The 16071-nt window shown below is 36.6% G+C and overlaps 1 pseudogene; it reads right to left on the bottom strand.

Annotated features, from left to right (window-relative positions):
• Positions 1-693: 693 nt before the first annotated feature.
• LOC131511445 (enolase-phosphatase E1-like) lies at positions 694-2247 on the bottom strand (annotated as a pseudogene).
• Between the last annotated feature and the right edge of the window lie 13824 nt (positions 2248-16071).

The following is a 16071-nucleotide window of genomic DNA, read 5'->3' on the forward strand; positions in this document are numbered from 1 at the left end:
ACAAGTATCCTTGTTTCAGAGCTAGACTGTGAAGAATCAAGGACTAGAGCTCAGGTACTTTTGTTCTCAGGGAAATAATATTTGCCATAATATCTTAAAATTTTATGGGTAATTAACCTCTGTACATGACCTGTCCATGAGATTGTAAACCTAGTCTAGTGTTTTGCTTTGGCAAGGTTTAAAATACAGGTGGTTTACTTGGGGAGAATGAAGAATACTGGTAGGAAAGTGACACAGGTAAGGTTAGGTACAAGAAAAAACATTATCCAGACAGTTATTGTGGGCACTAGAAATAAATTCCATGAAGAAAGTTCTTGATATAGTTTAAAATGAATACTTCATAGTTGCCCCAGTTTGGTGAAGTTTGGAGAAGGGAGGTGTCAAATGAGGGAGCTGGAATATTTCTCAGCTCCCATCAGTCAAAACTCCCAGGCTTTTGGAAATAAGTAGAACTCAATGATGAGGCAAGGCCAAAGACATATTGTTCGGACATCTCTCACTGAATTGAGATTTTCATTTCAGTTATGTACCTGTGGAAGGCAATTTAAACATACGCAAATATACAGTTGCATACCTATGTGGATGTGTATATGTGCTTTTTTTTTAGTTTAAATTCAAGTTAGAAAACATATAGTCTTGGTTTCAGGAGTGGAACCCACTGATTCATCTCTCACATATAACACCCAGTGCTCACCCCCAACAAGTACCTTCCTTAATGCCCATCAGCCATTTAGCCCATTCTCCCACCCCTCCTCCAGCAACCATCAGTTTGTTCTCTATATTTAAGGGTCTCTTATGGTTTGCCTCCCTCTCTGTTTTTATCTTATCTTTTCTTCCCTTCCCCTATGTTCATCTGTTGAGTTTCTTAAATTCCACGTATGAGTGCAATCATATGATATCTGTCTTTTCTGACTGACGTATTTCACGTAGCATAATACATTCTCATTCCATCCATGTTGTTGCAAATAGCAAACTTAAATTATTTTTTCATCACCAGATAGTATTCCATTGTAATATATACCACATCTTCTTTATCCATTTATCCGTTGATGGACATTTGGGCTCTTTCCACAATTTGGCTATTGTTGATAGCACTGCTATAAACATTGGGGTGCATCTGCCCCTCTGAACCAGCATTTTTGTAAGATTTGGATAAACTCCTAGTAGTCCAATTTCTGGGTCTAGGGTAGCACAATTTTTTGAGGAAACTTCATATTGTTTTCCAGAGTGGCTGCACCAGTTTGCATTCCCATCAGCAGTGCAAAAGGGTTCCCCTCTCTATGCATCATATATATGTGTTTTCAAAGTAAGTTACTTTTACCATCAGAATAAAAATAGACTACAGGGACAACTTTGTGAGGACAGGTTTGTTGTCCTTCTCTAGGTTGAGGAAGGCAGGTACAGTCCATGGAAGGATGTGATGAGGCTGTGGTAATTCTTTTCGTCATCTGTCAAACGCTCATCATGACTGGGTCTCACCAGCTCAGTGACAATAACATCCACTTGCTCAACAGCACTGGCCTCCAGAGTAAGGTCTGTCAGAAACAAGATGTTGTTGGTTGGCTTTTGGCAATCCTTTGGTCACTCTCATTCTCCACTTTGTGTCCAATCTTGATATTAGAGTGACCATCAACAAGCTCAAGTTTCTCTCCCTCTGTAGAATGGCCAAATGATAACTTCTGGGCCTCTACACTCCCTGAAGAATATATATACACCTTCCTTCCAACCTGTCTCCATTTCCTGACCGCTGGAACCACATTGTCAAAGAATGCTGCTTTTATGTGCCCAGCTGTGAATGCCGCCCTGCACCTGAGGCTCTGCAGCTGTTTCATCACCGTGGTCTTTCAGTCTAGAGACTTCTGCCAGCACCCTTTATCCACTGCTGGCCTGGATCACCCACTGCAGGTCATCTGCTCTGTTCCCAGAGGCGGCAGGGATGGGAACAGCCCAGTCCAGGTGGGGATTCTCTTCAGCCTGTTTCCCCCAAAGACTGACAACATCCTGCTGGCACTCTTCTTTCTCCCAGTGTGTCTGCAGATAGCCTTTAACATTTTCTTTGATGGAAGGTAATAAAATGTTTACTGAGACAATTGGGGTGGCAGTCACAGCGACTTCAGCAGACACGGAAAGCAGGATCATTTCTCTACCCGAACTGGCCTCCTGGAAGGAAGGGCAGAGGGGGGAACGGCTGTGCCCTCCCTCCTGGAGGGGAGAGGAGTCCAACACCTCCTGGACTTCCAACAGCCCAGCAAGAATCTCCCACTCTGCAAGCACGTGGGGGTCTGAAAAACGAGGAAGGGAACCAACTGCATGCCCCTCAAGGTGGATGAGACCACTGCACAGGGGCCCTGAGCTCCTGAGCTGCCTAGGCCCAGAGGCCGAGACCTAGATTTCCTTGACTTTAGGACAGTTTTCTAAGTTATTTCCCTACTGGGAAATTTATGTCCACAGAGCAAGTCTAAGGACTATATTATAGTATAATTTAGCAACCCAAAAGTGATAAAACAGATAATATCTTTGTCAAAATTCTATTGCCTTAGGTATAGAGTCATTTGGAAACACATGGGTTGAAACTTGGGAAAAATGTTTAATGTAACAATTAAAATTACTTTCTACAATTATTTTTTTGTTTGTTTTTGTTTACATTGGATTCCGTTCATTCTTTTTAAGTTCAACATCGATCCATGTTACCAAATGGAAACTGTGGACATGCGTCTAATAAAATCTAAATAGTTAAATACATTGGGGCAGTGGTTTTTGAAACCTGTATCAAAATAGTTTGCTCAGCTGATTGTGCACATCTCTTCTCAAGCCCAAGTTCAGTGAAGAGACGTCATGGTGGTAACTTGAAATCCAACATAGTGGGAGTATCCACACCACAGAGATCATCAGTGTTACAAATCAAGTTGTCTCCTTCCCCACCCTGTCCTTAAACATTTAGCACCAGCATTTATGGGTATGCCCCTACACAGCAAACTGTGAGCCATCTCAGGACTCATAACTAATTTAATTCAATATCAGATTTATTCATAGAAGCATTGCTCCCATGCAATACATGATAATCTGGCAACCAAATTGTTTTTTCCGGGAAAAAAAAACCCACAAAAATCAAGAGATGAGGTGCTGCTTTATGAAGTTCTGGCTCTACACTACAGCATGAGAAAGTAATGATGTAGACAGGTAGTGTCCAGACTGATATTTTTATGACAACTAAATTGCTTCTTCTTTAATTCTGGAACCATCACATTTCCAATTTTTATTGTGTTATGAAATCACTAAAAATCTTGTCATCTCTTGTCATCTCTCATCTTAATTTCATGACTGAAAGAACATTTAATACTAAAAAAGGTAAAAAAATATATAATAATATATAATCTCTGAATAAATTGCAATTCTTTCTAGAAAAGAAAAATTTGCATTCTTACACTCCCCATTTACTATATATTAGTACAAGGTTTGCAGATGAGTACTTTGGAACCCTCACAAGATAATTATGTTAATTTTTTCTTAATAAGTCATCAAAATAAGAATATTAAAAAAAAGATAATATCAAGCTTTTGGACAATGTTGAGGGTTGCAGGCGCCAGACAGAAAATCCAGTCACACTGGCAAAGGCCATAGCCTGTCTATAGGTTTCTTAGCTGAGAATGACTTTCCAGATTACCTAAATTTATGACTTCCTTCTCTGTGTTCACTCCAATAGATGTCTTATAAGAAAACATTTTTTTCAGGGGGCACCTGGCTGGCTCAGTTGGTAAAGTGTGAATATTGTTCTTGGTGTTGTGGGTTTGAGCCCCACGTTGTGCATGAATTAAAAAATAATAATAAACCATTTTTCAGTATTACTTTTATACATAGAATATGTGGCAATCTCCAAACACAAGAATGTAGCCTCCTTACCACTTATCTTCCATTAACATTAACGATCCGTCATTCTGTTTTTTTTTAATATATATAGATTTTAAATGTTTATTTATTTTGAGAGAGAGAGTGTGTGCAAATTATGTGCATTTGAGCAGGGGAGGAGCAGAGAAAGAACCGCAAGCAGGCTCTGTGCTGTCGGAGCAGAGCCCAACTCGGGGCTCAATGTCATGAACTACGAGATCATGACCTGAGCTGAAATCGAGAGTTGGTTGATTAACTCACTCAGCCTCCCAGGTTCCCCAGTAGGCCGTCATTTTGATTCATACATTAGTCTTATGTGTATTTCACTGAGTGTGATATGTTCTATGAATTGGTACCATGTAGTTTCAGAATGAGTAAAATGAGAACCTTATCTAGAGACAAGGTGAACTGATTCGTGCCTGGCCTGATCAACTTGTTCTGGTAGCTGATCTGGCATATCCTGGAATCAACAATGCCTTGTGGGCTTAAAACTATGATAAATATTATTTCAATATATTTAAAAATGTTCATTTATTTTTAAGTGAGATTAGATATTATTATTCTTTATGTAATTATCTCTGGAAAATTAGTGTCAATGCATTTAAAAGTTATTTTTCTGCTTCTGAATATGTAACAGGAACAGTGTGTATGTTATTATGTCACACCTTCTTCTACTAAAAAAAGATACATGAGAAAAAAACAAAACTCTTATTCAGTAGTAAATCAACTAAGTAGACACAACCAAGTGTGTATTTGGCATATTTAACAAAGCAGACCAATAGCTCTAAATTAACACTGAATTTGCTTCTGTAAAGGAGAATTATTATTGACATTTCCAGCTTGCGGGGCCACTGAGAGTGAATAAGTTGATTGTTGTTCAATTATTTAATTAAGTTCCAGGAAAGATGTGAATCACAAGGTCTGCCAGCATTAGCACTAAATTATAGAAAAAAGACCAGTATTGGTCAAAAGCTGACAGCAATGATCACTGAGAGCATGTTATGGATTGACTGTCTTTGTCAGCTAGTGTATTGACAAGGCAAAATGTCAAAAACTAGTTTTAAAATTTTGAATTAAAATGATTTTCAAAAGAATAAGCAAGCATGAATAGTTTAGTGAGTTTAAGCATACAGGGTATTTTAGCTTGTATAACCTCAGAAGAGCCACTCAATAGGCACACATATAAAGACGAACAATTTTCTCAAACCACTTTTGGCCCAGAAAAACATAATGAGTGTTGAGAAGAATAAGCTGGCAGCATTAATAGTAAATTGAAGTTCACTAGTCCCCCTTTATTTCTTGCTTTGATTTCCGTAGTTTCAGTTACCTCTGCTCAACTGTAGTCAGGAAGCAGATGATTCTCCCTTGGAGAAGGACAGGTCCATATAGGTCACCAGTAACCCTAGTGCTATGTCACAATGCCTGTGTCATTCACCTCACTTCATCTCATCATGTACGTGTTTCGTCATCTCACATCATCAAAAGAAGGGTGAGTATAATACAATAAGATATTTAGAGAGACCTCATTCACACAGCTTTTATTATAGTATGTTGTTATGTTGTTCTATTTTATTATTATTGTTCTTTATTTCTTACTGTGCCTTATTTATAAATTAAGCTTTATCATAGGTGTGTATATACAGCAAAAAAAAAAAAAACAGGAAATATGCAAAGTTTGGTATTATCATCACTTTCAGACATCCACTGGGGGTCTTGGAACAATCCCCTCTGGATAAGGTGGGACTACTGTATTGCCTCTTCAAAATATCATATGGAAATGCAAAAGTGAAAATACAAGAAATCCACTCATTTTCAGGCTTTCATATTTCTAAACATGTTAAGATGTTTAGCATATGTATACCTTAAACATAATCCAGCTAGCACAAACAGTACAAATGTCTTTCAGGGGACTAGTATACATGCAATGGATAGCTATTGTATTAATTAGAAGTGTGAAAGAACAACTGCATTGTTTTTTTCCAGTAGGGTATGTATGCATATCTAGCATCTAAATCTGTATCTATGTCTATATGTCCTTTATGATCAATTGCATCTATCATAGAATGACAGATGTGACCAAGGAAGGAAAAGCAATAGATCTAACACAATTTTATTTTTTTTAAGTTTATTTATGTATTTTCAGAGAGAGAGAGCAAGAGAAAGAGGCAGAGAGTGGGAGAGGAAAAATTCCCAGCAGGTGATGTGCGTCTTGAACTCATGAACTGTGAAATCATGACCTGAGTCAAAATTAAGAGTAGGCTATTCAACCAACTTAGCCACCCCAGGTGCCCTAATGCAATTTTTTAAAATTTTATTTCAATGTTGTTTTATTTTTGAGAGAGACAGAGACAGTGTGTGAACTGGGAAGGGGCAGAGAGGGAGACACAGAATCTGAAGTAGGCTCCAGGCTCTGAGCTGTCAGCATAGGGCCTCGAACTCACAAACTGCAAGATCATGACTTGAGCTGAAGTCGAGACTTACCCAACTGAGCCACCCAGACCCCTAATGCAATTTTTTTTAATCCATGTTTTGGTTCTATACCACATGCCAAAAGTCATCATTAAATTGGGATGAATTTTATTTCAACCACCAAAAATAATATCATTTCTGGAACACAGATGAGAAGTAAGCATTTTTAAATTGCTAAATAACCCCAACATTTCATTTTGTGAACTATGGTATTGGGGTTTTAACTTTTGTTTTAAGCCAAGGTTACAAGGTTCTAGTAGGCTATGAAATCTTTGATTTTGTAAGTTACAAAAATAAATAATAAATAAATAAATAAATAAATAAATAAATAAAGGTGACTACATTTTCATCAATGAGAATGTTCATATAAGTCCAAACTACAAACAATTTGGATATTGTCTAAAAGATCTTTCAGAAGTCCTTCCTAGTTTAAATAGTTGGTCTTTTCTCCTTCCTCTTCTTCTCCTTCTCCTTCTCCTTCTCCTCCTCCTTCTTCTTCTCCTCTCCTCCTCCTCCTCCTTCTCCCTCTCCTTCTCCTCCTCCTTTCTCCTCCCTCTCTCCCTCCTTCTCTTTCTCCTCACTCTTCTCCTCCTCTACATCTTCTCCTACTCCTCTTTCTCCTTCCTCTTCCTTTCCTTCTCTTCCTCCTCTTCCTTCCCCTCCTCCCCCTCCCTCTTTGTTTCCTTCAATTTGCTATCCCTGATTAATTGTTTTTACTAGCCTAAAGCCACTACTCTGTTGATCTTTCTAATGCAGTAAATACAGTTCTATTTTGGTAGTGTATAGGTTTTTATTTCTCCTTTATTCTTAGCCAGAAGAAAGAGACAATGGTGGAAAAGGGAAACCTCTAAATTGAATGCTGAGAAAGGAAAATAAAATCTTATACAAATTGAAGGAAACTTCTGCTTTTCAGAGACATTGATAGCTGTAGGTACATAGCTGTAGGTACATAGCTGTAGGTATATAATATAGATATATTATGAGAGGTACATAGCTGTAGGTATATTATGAGGTATGTGCGAATGAAACTCCAAAATCCTATTTGGGATAAACCACTTATGGAACTAATGGGATCCAGGTATAAGTAAGGCTCAGAGGAAAACCGCTGAGGAAAATGCAGAGGCTCAAATATGTAATGTTAAATTAGATAATTTAAGCATTTTTCTTAAAAAAAAAACAAAACTATTCATTGTTTTCACTTGCTACTGCCCTATGATCTGAACCCCACAGCCTTGATGTGAAAAATCATTTCTCTGATTAAGTAGTTTATTTGCATATGTAGTTCACTACATACACAGATCTTTCTATATGTTCTGATTGATTGGTGTGGAATTTCCACTGATCCAGAAGAATTTATATTAAAATTGCTTGGTAATGTGAAATCTGTTCAGGAAGATTAGAAACCTATATCATATTCCCAGTAGATTAGACTATCATTCATAACAGTTGCATCCAAACTAATTCTTAATTACATGAAACATCGTAACCCCAAATAAACATGCTATTTATACAAATAATGTAAGTGTTGAGAAAACAAACAAATAAACAACAACAACAAAAAAGATGCCAAAATCCCTTAGCAACAAGGACCCAGATTACCTCTAAGGAAATTAACTTTACTAAGTGAATAAAATAACCTAAATCCATTAAATGTAGAACTCCTATATTTAACAGATGATGCAGTTCAACAATTCCACCCTATATTCTGCACCTGAAAATATATCAGGTTTTCTTTTTCTTCTCTTTTTCCTCCTGCAATCAAACTCTTCTTACTACAAAACTAGGGTATCCTAAATCTTCCCCTGTTCTCACCATACATCAAAGTTATGCCCAGCAAAATCATAGCTTCTACTGCTTGTGTTTTCACGAACAATGCTTCTAAAATATTAATGTACAGACAATTCATCTGGGGAACTTGAAAAAATGTAGATTTCAATTCAGCAGGTCTGGAGTATGGCCTCAGATGCTGCATTTCTGATAAGCAACCAGATGATGTCTTTCTGCTCTCAAGTAGCAGCAGGGTCTTAGACACAAAGAGAAGGTATATTTCACCAAATCTTTAAATCATCACCAGAGTTTTGATGTAAAAATCTTGCAAATCTAAATAGTTCAATAAGAATAAAAATATAATGTAGTGGGAATTATGACTGTATCCTTAAGAAATAGCTAAGGAAACTGAACTAAGGAAAATGGCACTAACCATAGAGGTCAATACCCCTGTATTCCTGTCAAGAGGAAGTAATGCTTTAAATTTCTCGTTAACACTCATAAAATATTTACTATAATAACAATGTAATGCACTATAGATGCACTTGTGCTCTTTTTTGAGTCATTTGGTACCTCTCAATGCTTCTTCTGGAAGCAAATTTTGAATAAAACCCGATATTAATAAATACTATATATTTTTTAAAATATTGCTGTTAAAAATCATCATTAAAGACAAAATTGCGAGCAAAAGCTATAATTGATGGTGTTTAAAGAAACAAATATAAATAATTACAAGATACCTCTGTATATCAAATGAAAATGCCATAAAGATGGACTCAACTTCTACTTGCTAGATTAGTAGTAGACAATGCTATCTATTTTTGTTGTCTTTAAATCTATGGAAAGAAAAGACAGGTGGGGTGAGCATTGGATTGGAGAAGGAGAAGTTCTGAAGTAAAATTATCACCTGTGTTCAAAACTTCCATAGCCTCTGTCCCTGAGCAGTTAAATAGAGATAATAACTCACTCACATAGAGCTGGGACAATGAAATGAGACAAGGCATAGAAGATGCTTAGCACTATGCCCGTGGTTAGCAACCTATAATTACAAGCTTAAGTTCTTAGTACTCTTAACAATCTGAGTTTCATTCATTACATAAATGAGGACATATTTATAAAGCATTTTTAACTTGTTTCTCCTAATAACCACAATAATAATATCGATTCCACTATTAATTGAATACTTACATCATATCAAAAATCATGTGAAAAGAAGTAATTTCTTTTAACCCTCATACTTGTTCGAGGTTTGTATTTTAAAAATTACCAAAGTCAAGAAAAATAAAGTGGTTTATGTAAAATCCCTAGAGTTTATGCAAAGCGGAACTGATATTTCAGCTTAGATTTGCCTAACTTCACAGTTCTTTCCACTACAGTGGTTTTTAAAACTGCTCCTTGTGGGGGCACCTGGGTGGCTGAGTAGGTTGAGCAACTGACTTTTGACTTCAGCTCAGGTCATGATCTCAGGGTCCTGAGATCAAGCTCCCTCACTGCTCCCCCCCAACCCCTTTGGGCTCTGCACTGGGTGTGGATCTTGCTTAAGATTCTCTCTCTCCCTCTCCCTCTGTCCCTCCCCACACTTGTACGATCTCTATCTCTCACAAAACAAAACAAAACAAAAACCTCTTCCTTGTGGTTTTGTCATCTGTGAAATGTTATTAATAATGGGGACCACACACATTGTTTTAAAAGTTAGATCAAATAATGGGGCGCCTGGGTGGCTCAGTTGGTTAAGCATTCCACTTGGGCTCAGGTCGTGATATACGGTTCGAGAGCTGAACCCCATGTCCGGCTCTGTGCTGACAACTCAGACCCTGGAGCCTGCTTCGGATTCTGTGTCTCCCTCTCTCTCTCTGCCCCTCCCCTGCTTATGCTCTGTCTCTCAAAAATGAATAAATGTTAAATAAAGACAAAATTAAAAGGTAAATCAAATAATGAATACTGAAAAGCCAGTACAATGCCTAGTACAAAATTAGCAGCTAATAGTCTCTAAATACAGTCATAGATGAGTGATGGAATGAATATTAGGTTTAAAATGGGTTCAGATTACAATAGCAACAGCCATGGTAACGTTTTCAATCTTAAGACTTTGTCATCATCCACTCGACCCTTTACTACTGTCTATGCAGAGTTTCCCATCATGCCATTGATTCTATTTAGTCAGATGTAGCATAACATTATTATGGCAAAATAAGCATTCTGCCTTCTTTGGATTCCTGGCAGAATATTCCAAACACAACCTTCCTTTTGCTGTTGCTGTTAATTGCACAAATGCTCACGTCATCTTGTTTAGACTATGGTTTCATCCTGTTTTGACTATCATGTTGCCCTTATGCTGGTCTCCCTGTTGACAGACTTCAGCTGGTACATATTGTGCCTCAAAGTCTGATAGGCATCAGCTGCAGCAAATAGACAACTTCTGCTTCAGCTAGCTGCCAGACACAAATTTGTATTAAATTGTACTTCTAATTCGCCTTAAGAAAATATTTTTAGATTTATGTATGAAAGATGTCCTTCCATCGTGAGCATTTAGAAATGTCTAATTCACCTTCTTTAAATATGTGCTGAATTAAGTGGCATTAAAAAAACAACAACAGCCCTTTCTGTTATATGTTCTTAATAGTGGTGCCTTTTATAAAGCTATCATTTATCTTTTATTAGCACTTTCAAGGCTGATGAAATTGGATTTATTACATGTACAGTAAAAAGAGAAGACAGGGATGTCAGAATTGTTAATGTTTTCTCCTAACAACAACAAAAAAGCAATTTACTGTCCCCCACCCAAACAAATGCCACAAATGCTGGCCGGTTTAGTGCAGTTTTGCTACAACTATGCATTCCATTTTTTTTCATCTTGCTTCCCCCTTTATATTTGTGGTTTTAGCTTATATGAATTATAAAGACCAAATTTTAGGGACATAGAAAAATGTAGAGGAATGCTGTTCAGGTCCACAGCAGAGTGTTAGGAATCTAAACATGGAAATCAGAAGCTCTGTCATCTGGGGTTACATGTGTCCCTGAGTCCAGAATGTTATTACCATTTATCTGGAATAGTACAAGTCTGTAATTTTTCCTCTTTGGATCTTTTCTCATCCACTGGCTCCTGCACAGACTCCAAGATCTTAGTTCTCTAAAATGTTGTTTTTGTTATGTTGTAGACATTTTCTTTTTTGGCTACCTGGTTTATATCACCCCTCCTCTGTTCCTAAGCACACTATTTTTGTTGGAGATTTATCTCTGTTCACTGTGAATTGTCCTGGTACTATGGAAATCCAGCTGCCTTCCATCTACTACTGTAACAGAAAGGATCAGAGCTTTGTATTCACCACTCAGATATAGCCAAGGAGTGGGCATGTGGTTTATATCTGACCCATGACCGACGTTACCTTCAGGGACTTAGAATCTTGGGAGAGTGTCACAAAGGTAGAAAAGATAGCTGGAGTTTGTTTTCTTTCTTTTCTTTTTTCTTTTAATGTTGACTTATTTTTGAGAGATGGAGAGAGAGAGAGAGAGAGTGCAGGCGGGGAGGGGCAGAGAGAGGAAGACAGAATCCGAAGCAGGCTCCAGGCTCTGAGCTGTCAGCACAGAACCGGAAGCGGGGCTCAAACTCATGAACCTCAAGATCATGACCTGAGCCGAAGCCGGACACCCAACCAACTGAGCCACCCAGGCGCCCCTGGAGTTTATTTTCTTAATTTGATAGGCCCCAAGCAAAAGCGGGAGGGTCCCAACTGGAATATACTTATGATGAATACTTTCCTATAATTCCTATTTCTCCTTTATCTGGGGCTTCCCAAATCCTGCCCCTTTGTCTCTTGACTTCCCTTGGAATATTTGAGCTCTGTTTACAAGTACAATATATTATTTTGCTTATTTTAGCAAGACGTGAACCAGAAACTCTGGATAATTGCAACTCAGGAATGACATTTGTTAATTTCAGAATTTTTGATTAATATGATTGTCTACAATATGAAGTATCAATCCCTTAGAATCTGGATCAGTTCTATTCTCCAACATTGCTGGCTACTTTTACCCAAACAAATGTTTTACATAAGGTGGACTGATTTATTTCTGCATGCTCGTGTGTGTGTGTGCGCGTGTGCACACTTTATCTATATATATATCATCACTCCCTTGAATGGAATATCCACTACCAATCCCTTCCTAATTTCTTCCTTTTCCCTCTTATTTGAATCCTAACTATCTTCAAAGTCCAAATCAATATCCCAGTTCCTCTGTAGTGAAACCCACGATGGCATCCCCTCTGTTCAAATTTTGTAAAGGTCATTTCTGTGTAGTGCTAATATTCAATTAGGTTTTTTAGCAGGATTAATTCAACAAAATCTTACATTTTCCCATGTGCTTTATTTCATCAACCAGACTTTAAATTCTACCATGGATGGGCCCAATGTTACACCCCATTGAATTCCTACAGTGCTTAGCATATTGTTTCATGAAATACTTTTATTTAATTTGCATTTTCATTCTCAACAGTAATTCCTCTTTGTTTTTAGGGAATTCTTGCTGTGAGGTTTTTTTTTTTCCTTTTTATATTTAGAAAGTAAGAAGTTGGGTGACTACTTTCCTATGCTTTGCGATTTATGTGTATTAATGATGTCATTTTTTTCTTTTTTAAAGCGTTTTACATTAAGGAATATATGGGTTGTATACATGGTTGCTTCCAGTTGCAGTAGAGCAGAATATTCAAATATTTAAGAAATGACAGTTTGGCGGTTTAATAAGCTGATGATAGCTAATGGTTATTTAATACAAACCATGTGCCACTCAGTGCACAAAGTCCATACTGGGAGATACTATTTTTATCCACTATATTTACAGATGAAGAATGTGAAATTAATGACTTTGAAGAGCCTATCCAAAAATTCCCAGCTGATAAGAGATAGGGCAAGTGTTAAAAATAAGTCTTCTTCCAGAGCCCAAACACCGAACAACAATACCAGCATTGTTGCAGCTTCAGGATATAGATCAGCAAAGGACACTTACAAATTAAAAACACAAAATTAAAAACATAATGATTTAAAAACTATCCTCAGTGATTATAGAATAGTTTTGTTTATGCGGTGATTTATCCAATCTGATTTTGACAGGAACTAAAAGGATTGACTGCTCTTAAGATACCAAGGCAGGTCTGTGACTAAATGCTCCAAAAGACTCCCACTGGAACTATTTCTTTTCAGAACATATTCTAACTCCTTAAATGGACTTTTTTTTATTTTTAAAAAAATACATGCATTTTTATGCCAAATCTCCAAATGTGGATTTAAGCTAAGGTATTTTTGAATAATGTACAGCATGTACATTCACATTTCATTAGGTGAAAAATATTACCTCTTCAGTTTTAAGAACATTGTGCATACAGTCTGGAAAATGCTCCACGTTAAAGAACACTAAGGAGGCAAAAATAAATTCAAAGTCTGGTCCTCAAGGTAATCTTAGATGGAGAAAAAATGCCATAAGATATATTATTATGACAACTGGAAAAATTTAGATATGGACAGTATGTTAGATAGTATGGCATGAATATTAAATATACTGAATTTGACTATGCTGTGGCTATAAACAGATTACACTCATTCTTAGCAGAGACCCATTGAATTATTTAGAGTAAGGGGATATGTTGTCTGTAGTTTGCCATCAAGTGAGTCAACAACAATAGCAATATGTTAATAATATTCATGAATAGAGGATGCTAAAATAAGCCTGGTTAAATGTTAATTTGTGAATCCAAGTGAAAGTTGTGAGCTAACTGCATTATGAACTTTTTTTCACATTTAGAACTTTTTAAAAGCATAGAAAATTTAGAAATAACTATAAAATGTGATTTAGAAATAACTGTAAAATGTTAAGAACACTGTTTAAAATGGTTTAACTCTTTGAGATATAAAGCATTTTCTAAAATATCCCGACTCCTTTAATATAAATACTTTTATTTATATGAACCAAATACCTATATAGTAGTTGTTTCTTACTGAGCATTTTTTTACAAATTGCTTAATGATTAATTTGAAGCCACCTAGCACAATGAATTATTTTTAGTACATGCATTACATAGTATCTTAAATATTCTACAAATCTAAAGTGTTTGAACTATGCAGCAACTGCGATGTTTAGTGTACAATAAGATCCATCTTCTCCAACTCACTTTTCCTTAGTTTTATAAAGTTGCTTGAATGGCAAACTATAGTATGGAAAACTATGGTGAAGCATTATAATAAAAATGCACTATCCAGGGGCACCTGGGTGGCTCAGTCTGTCAAACGTCTGACTCTTGGAGTCGGCTGGGGTCATGATCTCACGGTTCTTGAGTCGAGCTCTGCATGGGGCACTGTGCTGATAGCGTGAAGCCTGGTTGGGATTCTCTCTCTCCCTCTCTCTCTCTCTGCCCCTCCTCTGATTAATCTCTCTCCTTCAGAATAAATAAACTTAAACAAATTTTAAGAAAAAAATACCCTACCTAAATACAATGCATGTAGCTGGTAACATTAACTTGGTAACATGACATCAGAAAAGGCATTTTGTCATATAATAATAAAACATAACATAATATATATATAACATAATATAATATACAATTCCATAATTATAGTCAGTAATTCAGTACCTTGCTCTCAACAACTGATAGTGCATTTTGACAGAAAATCACTAAGAATACAAAAGATTTGAAGAACACTATTGACCAAATTGGCCTGATTGATATTTGCAGAACATTCCACCCAGAAGCAGAATAAATATTCTTGTCAAGCATGTAAGGAACATTTATTGAGAAAGACGATATCCTGGTTCATAAAGTATGTCTAAATAAATCCAAAAGGATTCATGACTTACAAAACAATTTTTCTGACCACAATGAAAGTAAATTAGAAATAAATAAAAGGAAACTACCTGGAAAATCTCCAAATACTTGGAAATTAAATAATATACTTCTGCACAACCCATGGATCAAATAAAATTCAAAGGGGGAATTATAAAGTATTTGGACTCTCTAAGGAAAAACATAAAGTTATGTGGATTAAATAAAAGTGAAAACACAAAAGACAAGGAAAACCTAAAGAAAATGAAACAATTAAAAATAAAATCAATATTGGGGCACCTGGGTGGCTCAGTTGGTTGAGCGTATGACTTCGGCTCAGGTCACGATCTCACAGTGCGTGAGTTCGAGCGCTACATCAGGCTCTATGCTGACAGTTCAGAGCCTGGAGCCTGTTTCTGATTCTGTCTCCCTTTCTCTCTGCCTCTCCCCCACTTGCGCTCTCTATCTCTCTCTCTTTCAAAAGTAAATAAACATTAAAACATTAAAAAAATAAAATCCATATTTTCCCCATCACAAGAATTTTTTCAATAATTAAAGCTTTATTTTTATTTCCCTAAGTAGGCTTCACATCCAGCACAGAACCCAAGCAGGGCTTGATCTCACAACCCTGAGATCAAGACCTGAGCTAAGATCAGAAGTCTGACACTTAACCAACTGAGCTACCCAGGCATCCCCAAAATTAAGACTTTAAACAAACTAACAAGTTAGCACACTGTTTAAAAGTCGTGAGCAAAGTTGAGGATAACAGTTCATTCATAAAAGGGCCAAAGTTAAGAATGTAAGGACCAAAGATGGTGGTAGTGGCAGAGAATTTGTTTTTAATCAAATGTGGCACTGGGAAAAATTCAATATCTGTCACATACAAAAATCCCGTAAAACATTTAACTATTAGAAACATATTGGAAACATTTCAGGTCAAACTAAAGCACAGTGGAAGATCATATAGGAAATCCTTCATTGATTGCTACTAGTATATAATGTATTAACGACATCTTCAAAGTCATTTATTCATTCATATAACAAATATATCCTGAATGACTATCATTCTTATCCATATAAATGCTCATCAAATATAAGCAATAATTAAAAGCAAATATTCAAGTGGTATCATCATTACT

Source organism: Neofelis nebulosa, chromosome 5, assembly GCF_028018385.1.
Source record: "Neofelis nebulosa isolate mNeoNeb1 chromosome 5, mNeoNeb1.pri, whole genome shotgun sequence".
Lineage (NCBI taxonomy): Eukaryota > Metazoa > Chordata > Mammalia > Carnivora > Felidae > Neofelis > Neofelis nebulosa.